We start from the raw sequence: 9,136 nt of genomic DNA on the forward strand, positions 1-9,136 counted from the left end.
TTTTTATTTCTGCAGCACATCCGTTGTCAAATTGATAAAAGTTGTTTTCTGAATTTGTTGTGCGTCAGCATCTATGAGTTTGTTTTCTTAATTTGTGTGAAAGTGAAGTGAAAAATATTCACGTTCTCCTGAGTTAGTCACGTCACAGACAGATGTGTCATTAAAGGGATACTTCATCTAAAATCGGGGGTCGGTATGGCAAATCAGCTTATCATACAAAAAGTCACAACAAACAGGTTTTGCACAGTGGTTTGCACAGATAAGTCTTAAAATATGTGCATCATCACAATCCACTCCATCTACACAGTTATCAGCTGTTATTAAAACCCAACTCATCAATAACAGGATCGCGATATTGGACCACCACTAACATCACACAACAAACCATTAACAATTAATCCACACTCAAACCGAAGCAACAATAATGTTAAAGCAGAAGTAAGTGGTCAGATCGTTTTCGCTAATGCTGCGTTCCAGGCAGGCTTTTGAAATCGTAAATTACAGCTTCAAGTCACAACTTACGACTTTGTAGCGTTCCAGGCAACCCACTCGTGTTTTTCCGACCTGTTTTACCGGTGAAAGTCACTATAACGGCCACTCGTAACTTCCGACCGGTGAACTCGTACCAGATCGAACTGGTACGACTTCACGGTCGGAAAAATACGAGTTTCCTTGAACGCACCATAACAGTCCTCGTCCCTACGTCGCCACATTCACGGCGTCCCTTGGCTGCACACACAGCCCTGCATGCCGTTCTCTCTCCTCATTGGATAAAAACTGTAGGATACGATAAATGTTTTCTCCTCGGCTCAGAGCAGAGCAGAGTGACTGACAGACCCGTGTTTCAGACCAAACACTCTATGTAAGTGATTGCTGTCGGAAGATATAACTATTTAAGACTTATATTAACACAAATATATCACTCACTTCTGCTTTAAACTTTTATATAATAACAGGGTATGCGCGCGGGGTCTTAAAAAGTCTAAAATGTGAAAATCTAAATTTTAGGTCTTAAAATGTCTTAAATTTGTTGAATTATTGTGTTCAAGTCTTAAATAATTTTAGACAGGTTTTTAGACAGCTTACATTTTCTTATGCCCACCATGGGCGAGCATTTCACTCGCATTTGCCCCTAAAAAAAACAAACATGTGTGAACCGGAAAAATCACAAAAAGAAAGAGCACACGATTGGTCAAAAACTACAAATCCCACAATTCTCTGCTCTCAACAATAACAGTAGTTAGTGTAAGTAAGGGAGAGTGGAGCTGTAGGTGAAAAGAGGAAACAACGCCACGTCCTGTTCTATGTTGTTCGTTCACACCGTCACCGTTTATTCGTTACGTCCGCGGTGTAAAAGGCCGTGACGCAAAGACGCGATTAGGCGCGAGACGCGGTAGACGCGACTTTTTTTTTTTTGCGACGCTACACCCGATTCTTTTATGGCGACGGGACCTTCGCGTCTTCGTCCTTTTCATCGTGTTTGAACACGTGAAACGTGAAACACGAGGAACGCTTTTTTTTCGCTCGAGTTTATACGCGCGACCAAACGCGAGATACGCGAGAAATGCGATTTATCGCTCGTTTTGACTTTGTGTAAATTCGCGTCTTCACGAGCCCGCCCATTTTCACTACAACAACAACATTTCTGCTCTCACCAACCATGGTTGAGGTCACAACGCTGCTGTAGCTGCTCTGGAAGAGTTCCAGCTGATGAGCTACAGAGACTTTAGAGTCTAAAGGAGCAGTGCGTCGCTGTGTCGGACTGTTTGGATTTAATGAAGAAGCTGCACAGAGTCAGGTGAGCAGAAGCTCAGGACAAACACTTCGCTCCGGGACATAATGTAGCTACACCTCACATGTTCTTGTCTTTTACCTCAGGGAGATTAAAGTAGTGTCTGTTTCCACTTTCCCTCCGATCTCGGCAGCTTCCCTCTGCTAGTCTGTGTGTGTGAGGCTAAACTGCGTGCGTGTGTGGTTTGTGTACAAACTGAACACTGCCTCTGATTGGCTTAGCATGAAACCTTACTCTGCCTCAACCAATCATCATCACTTATGCGGTTGTCTCGTCCCTCCCTCCTCCCCCCTCCCCTCACCAAAGGAGAGGAGGAAAAAACAACAACAGTTTAGCAGCTTCTGTGTCTGAGATGAGCCAAGTCGGAGGACAACGGCTTCAAATTAGTTTGTAACGCGCCTCATTTAATTGTCGGTAACGGTAACGGCGTTGTAACGGTGGAAATAGTAATTAGTTAGATTACTCGTTTCTGAAAAAGATAACGCCGTTAGTAACGCCGTTTATTTTAACGCCGTTATTCCCATCACTCTCAACAAGTTATTATTATTACAAGGTTTACAACAGATGACAGACAACCTGGCTGTGAGTGTGAGTGTGAGTGTGTGTGTGTGTGTGTGTGTGTGTGTGTGTGTGTGTAAGAAAGAGAGGGAGAGAGAGAGAGAAAGTAGCTAGGTAAAACCTGCTAGCTGTTAGCTACCGTAGCTCAGGCGTTGGTCTCCCGTCAGGTAAACGCTGCCGTTTATCCCTCAAATGAAGCTTATGAAGTTGTTGAGCCTCTCTGATACAGTTATCCAGATGTGTCATTAAAGAAATACTTCGTCTAAAATCGATAATTCACCAATCTTCTACTCACCGTCACCCCAAGGAAGGGTTTGGAGAACTTTCAGAGTCATCAAAACGCTTTAGGAGTTCCAGCTGGGGACGGGTTTTCATATAATGGCGGTGGATAGAGTTCACATTTGAAACGTCCAAAACACACACTATGAAACATCCAGATACCTCCATACTGCTCGTCTGTACTGACCCAAGTGTCCAGAAGCCGCCACATGGAAAAGTTGTTCGGAAAAAAAATGAATTTGATCTCTGTTTTTAGCCTTGTTGTAGCAGTAGGCTAGCTCCTGGCTCTATTGATGTTTGTGCGCATGCGCGAGATTTACTGCGACTCATGATGAAAAAAAAAAAGTTTGAAGGGATTTTCTTTTGTGGAATCTTTTTATTTTACAAGGAAAGTACTATATCCATAAATGTAAATGGACACCCAAAAAAACAAATTGATGAAAACAAAAATGAATTTAAAATAGAAACACGATACATGTTCTACTACATCATGAAAGACAATTGGCTATACAACTCTGGAGTAGACTATTACAGACCTCTATATGATTTACTTATACCCCTATATGTGTATATATTTTTGTCTGTATATAATTTTTGGTCTACTTGTCTATCTGTGTAAGTACCTACAGTTTTTTATTTAAAAAAAAAAAGAATGCAGGTGACCCATGTGGGTATGCTGAGGTGGCCCAGACTCAGTTTGACAGGATTTTTTGGGTATAAAAATTTGTCATTCAAAATATGAATCTTTAGTCATTCATTATTCATATCATCTGTATGCAGTAGGCTACATCTGCCCCTATCTGGTCTGCCTGCCCCCCGTAAACCCAACACCCCTCGGCGCCCCAATTTCGCGGGAAACCCGCGGACCTGGCAACCCGGACACTGCGTCCAAACGGAAGTTGGGTCGTTGCTTCCGACCAGACCACTTCCTCCACCGAAAAACTAAACAACAAAACCACAGTAGGGTAAAGTAAATGAAAATGTCGGTCTGCTGTGTGTCCGGCTGCAAAAACCAAAGTTCTCCAAACAGCCAACTCAAGTTTTACCGGATACCGATCAACGCCAAGCGGAGGAAGTTATGGATACACGCGCTCCGACAAGTGAACGGGAGTACGGAGAAAGTCAGTGGACATGCTCGTATCTGTGGAGCTCACTTTATATCAGGTACGATAACAAAAACAGACAACATGTTACAGCAGACAATAGACTCAGTGTTAGTCATGTTTCACTGCAGCAGCTGGTTAAAAACACGTGTGTGTTTGTGTTTGTGTTTGCAGGGGAGATGTCCATGGATCGCAACAGTCCTGACTTCGTCCCTTCTGTGTTTACAAGCCAGACCCCCAAGAGAAAAGTCTACAGGTAAGTTAGTAAAGTTAAGATAAGATAAGCACACAAACAGACATAGAAACACTCTAACGCACAAGGAAATGCATCATGACCTGCATTCATAATGTGGTGTAAAAGTACAAAAATATGGTATTAATACCATTGTGTCCTGACTTGAATATTTAAAAACAATGCGGAGCATATAACCGGGTCTAACTTTAATTAATCAACCACTGCATAGTTTGTGAACTGTTAAACTCCATAAACAGCTTCTTTCCATGGGCCCAGGGTCTGAATGAGCACCTTTAACATAATGGTTCACTCAAATGAAATTGTGCTCTATCTATCTATCTATCTATCTATCTATCTATCTATCTATCTATCTATCTATCTATCTATCTATCTAAAAGTGGCTACTACAACAGTCATGCTGGTAGGAGTAAAAGTGGGGCTCTTGTTTTAGTCAGGCAACAAACGTATTTGTTGGATATTGATCTGAAGTAAGTGCATCTGTTATCAAATATATGCTGTCAAGTAAAAAGTGCAGTTTTTTTTTGTATAAAGCAGCAGAAAATCGATAACTGCACTGACTTCAACATTGAATAAATATAATTGGATAATTCCCAGCACTGGTATGTATCATAAGTGTCGTATAGTCCCAGTAATACACACAATAGCTACAAACTCAGACTGACACAATCTCACGCTTTCATGCAGGTATGACTTCAAACCAAATTGGCACTTTATCATTTTGTGTTTTTGCTTAGACCTTTGTCCTTGTGCATGTGGCTGTTGAGCTCATTTACCTTTAGGACACAACTTCAAGATGATTAATTGAGTTGTCAGTCGGAAAATGAAATATTTTGACGACCAATTTCTAATTTCAGTTCCATTTTTCAAGCAGCTCTGGTTTCAGATTTTCAGATGCGGACATTGCTCCTTTTTGAAACTTGTAAACATTGTTATTATTATTATCAAGTTGTGTATTTTAAATGTAATTACATTTGTGCCATTGTAAACACTAAATCGGTAAATCTATGTATTAATAATTATAAGGTAACAGATTCAATAGCTGTTACAGCCCCTGCAGTTTTCCACTTTGACAAGAACGTAGATGCATGTGACGCATTGACTTTGTATTCATATTTTATTTTTCACAATTTATTTTCAAAGATTATTTGGCTATAGAAAAAGACGCCGCCGCCGTAAAACCAATGTGGACACAGAAGAAACACAGGCATCAGAAGAAACACAGGCATCAGCCCCCGCAGAGCCAAAGGTAGCTGCTGTGACTTTATCTTGATTTTTATATTTTATTATGTGTTATTAATGCATTGAGAGGACGGGTGAGAAAGTGGACATCCTGTTTATGTTAATCACTTGTTTCTGCTAGATTATTAGTGTGTAGAAGTGGTTTTTCCTGCTTCTCCACAATCACATCTTCTGTATGTGTTTTCTAGGAAGAGGAGGAAACATTGACTACTAAAGAGCCTGAGGAAGAAGCTATAACCAAACCAACCACACCAGAAACAAAATCCAGCCCAAACAAGCCATTGCAAACTCTGAAGTTACCAGCTGGCATCTCAAAACTACACAAACTGAGTCCCGTTGTGCAAATAAAACGTCTACATTTACCGGCGGGCCAATATCATCTGGACCTCAGCGATCATAACTCAACCGGCGTCGATGATGACAATGATAACGAACAGCAGTCTTCTGTCTGTGAAAGTTGTGGGAAGCAATTCACAACTCAGGCCGATTTTAACGAGCACCAGTGTTTTGAAAAAGCCGCCACCGACGCTGACAACGATGAGCCCTTCCTCCCCTGCAACATGTGCGATAAATTCTTCACCACGAGTCACAACCTCAAGCGTCACAAGCTGCTGCACGTCAGGGACGGCAGGAAGTGCGGTAAGTGCGGCGTCCTGTTCTGTCGACGTCACAAACACGTCTTGTTCGTGCCGCAGGCCGAGCCGACGATCCAGTACGAGCAGGATTCCTCTGCGGACGAGCTGCAGGATGAAGCCGAAGCCGAAGCCGAAGCCGAAGTCATCAGCGTCGTGATGCCAGAAAAGAGTTCGCTGCTGCAGGAGTCGGAGCAAATGGAGACCGACGACGACGACTATGACGATGATGTTGAATGCAGCGCGATGGAAATGCCTGTACTGGAAACTACTGAGCCTGCACTTCCTCCAAACCATCCACCTTTATCCATTTTCTTCGCCGGCCCGCTGCCGCACCCAGAAACCATAATACTACAACAGAACGCTATACCTCTGTTTAGTAAACCTCTGCTGCTCGAACGCCCGCCTGTAACCTTCACTGTGCCCGAACCGCCGCCGGATATAGAGCTCCCATCCGCGCTGAAACTCTTCTCTCCTAAGTTCCTCACCTCAGCGCTGCTCCAAGTCAAAAGAAATTACGAATATATTCTAAGCAAAGGTGTTAAGGAGGTTCCCAGAGTGAAGGAGGAGCTGTGCGAGGTTGCAGTGGTCGCTCCATCGCCCGAGCAGAGCGTTGTCGTACGTGACCAGAGCCCTCCTTCTCCTCCTCCTCCTCCTCCGCGTGAGCAGAACGTTGTTGTAGATTTGCAAATCGTTAAGAAGGTTAAAAAGGAAAGGATGGCTTATGATCTGGAGTTTGAGGTCTGATCCAGAGCGAATGTACAGTAGAGAAATGTCTATTTTCCTACATTTAGAAACGGGCGTTGAACTTTTTTTTATACTTTAAAGGAGAATTCCGGTCATTGTTGACCCCTAAATCTTTGTCCTGATGGTCACCCAGTGTTGTGGAGCAAAAAACGCGACTAAAATTGATGCAGGCAAACCAGAGTTACACCATGGCTACCCGGCGCTAGGGATAGCGACAACGCTAACCTATGGGGGCAATTCTTTCAACCACAACAAACACTCAAAAAACAGTCAAATATATATGGTACATGACTGGAATCCTTAGAGACACCACTGAACTCATATAGTGTACAGTATAAACAGTATAAACTTTGTGTTTTTGCATGTAATCAAAGACATTACTATCCGATCGCAGAGTGCCTGCTCTCCCCGCCACAGAAACTAACACTTTTTCCTTGTGATGATTTCTTTACAAAAATAAACGGTGGAGCAGTTCAGTGGTAATGTCCAAAATATCTCCGACCGTTTATTTTTGTAAAGAAATCATCACAACAAGGAGAAAGTGTTTGTTTCTGTGGCGGGGAGAGCAGGCGCTCTGCGATGGGATAGTAATGTCTTTCCAGGATGTTCAGCTATCTGAGGTGAGTGGCTACATGCAAAAACACAAAGTTTATACTGTTTATACTGTACACTATATGAGTTCAGTGGGATTCCAGTCATGTACCATAGATATTTGATTGTTTTCTGAGTGTTTGTTGTGGTTGAAAGAATTGCCCCCATAGGTTAGCGTTGTCGCTATCCCTAGCTCCGGGTAGCCATGGTGTAACTCCGGTTTGCCTGCATCAATTTTAGTCGCGTTTTTTTCTCCCCCCAACACCGGGTGACCATCAGGACAACGATTTAGGAGTCAAAAATGACCGGAATTCTCCTTTAACTACGGTTCAACCTTCATCTTCACCTTTATCTGCCTCAGTTGTAATTTTTCTTATTCTACTGTTACTGTAACCAAGACTTAGACTTGGCGTCGTAAAGCTATTAAGCTACTGTATTCTGTCAAACATGTCGGAGTGTTTGGTAGACTTTACAACTAAAACACACTGTTCTGTTATAGTTTTGCGTTTTAAGTATTCATGTTGTGTTTAGAGCTCCTTTGATTTATGTATCTTTGAATGTATTACTACCTCTTGTTTGGAAGTTAGCCCCAGACTTTGCTCATAACACTCATATATTTTAGTGCAAGTGACTGAACTGCTGCTATTTTTTTTTTTTTACTCTGTGAAAGCTGTCTGGTTGAGATGCTGTCACATCTTAATCACATACCGTAGAAGACAGAATTTGTTTCACCACCACAGTCTGGATATTTTGTGCTTCAGGCTAAATTATGTACTCTGAAATCGTGCTATAAAATAGGAGTGATATTACTAACATCTTTACCCAACATCCTACTTGGTAATAATGATCACAAATGCAGTAAAACTTTATATTTCTGAGTCTTTATTAAAACGCTGCAAGTGAGGTGGTCAAACTGGGAGATGAAACTACTGAACTGTGGTTAAGCTTTTGTACCCGAGATTAACAATGATGCATGGGAGACCAAATATATTGCATTAGGTTCACAGTACTTTGTGCACCAGGTTTAAAAGTAGCTATTAACATAAAAAAAACTGTATTTTTTATGATACTTTATATGAGTTTTAATCATTCCAGTCAATGGATGTCTATTTTATTGCTCACATATTTTCTCTGCCTTATGCTGTAACCACAGAAGACTAACATTAAAGCTTTTTTTTCTTTTTTTAAGAGGATAAAACCACAAATGATAGGTCTATGTTGTTCATTTTCCTTCTGCCGAGCTACAGTAGATGCACTGCAGATAACCCCTATAACTGACTTATTACTGAGTGGTTACATTAGAAGATGTTATTTAAGTGCATTTAAACCTGATTGTGGCTGGTTTTTCAACTGGACAAAGGAAATAAAAGATAGAAACGATTATACTGTGAAATGTGTCTAAATTAAATATAGTCTCTGTAGGCTACATAACCATGTTTGCAGAGATAAAATAACTACAGTTGGAAATAGCTTGTTGTTACCAGGTTTGTCCTGATGGTGGCACTAGAGCGGTTTGTTAAATTGACCTAAAAATGTCTGCTTGCTTTTCTTGGACCGACCTTTTTCTTCATTGTGTCATATTGCATTAAAGTGGCAGCTTGTTTTGTGAGCTCCAATACAATCCCATTATGGAGGAGAAGACCACGGTGCAGCAGCACTCAGGCCTCATGCCTTCATTCACTGAGCCTTTTTGTCACTATATAATTGTGGTCAGAAGTAAAAGCACAATACAGTCTAGTTGAAGCTCATTTATGACACATTTTTATGATTATAAAGTCCAGACTGTTTATTTTAGACTAACCTTTTTGTCATATTTTATGTCTAACATTATTATTACTCATTGGTCTATTTAAAATTTGCATTTAACACCTTCAAACTTGACAAATGGTGTAACCTGATGGGCAAATGACTCTTAGTCTTAGTGACTAACAAACATTTA

General features: G+C 41.3%; 1 long non-coding RNA gene across 1 annotated transcript; it reads left to right on the plus strand.

Annotated features, from left to right (window-relative positions):
* The first annotated feature begins 3,560 nt into the window (after positions 1-3,560).
* On the plus strand, positions 3,561-5,231 carry LOC310988549. Its single transcript, XR_014595490.1, has 3 exons — positions 3,561-3,793; positions 3,907-3,988; positions 5,129-5,231. It is a non-coding gene; the product is annotated as an uncharacterized lncRNA (long non-coding RNA).
* Positions 5,232-9,136: the final 3,905 nt, after the last annotated feature.

This window comes from Trachurus trachurus (assembly GCF_905171665.1).
Source record: "Trachurus trachurus genome assembly, chromosome: 7".
Lineage (NCBI taxonomy): Eukaryota > Metazoa > Chordata > Actinopteri > Carangiformes > Carangidae > Trachurus > Trachurus trachurus.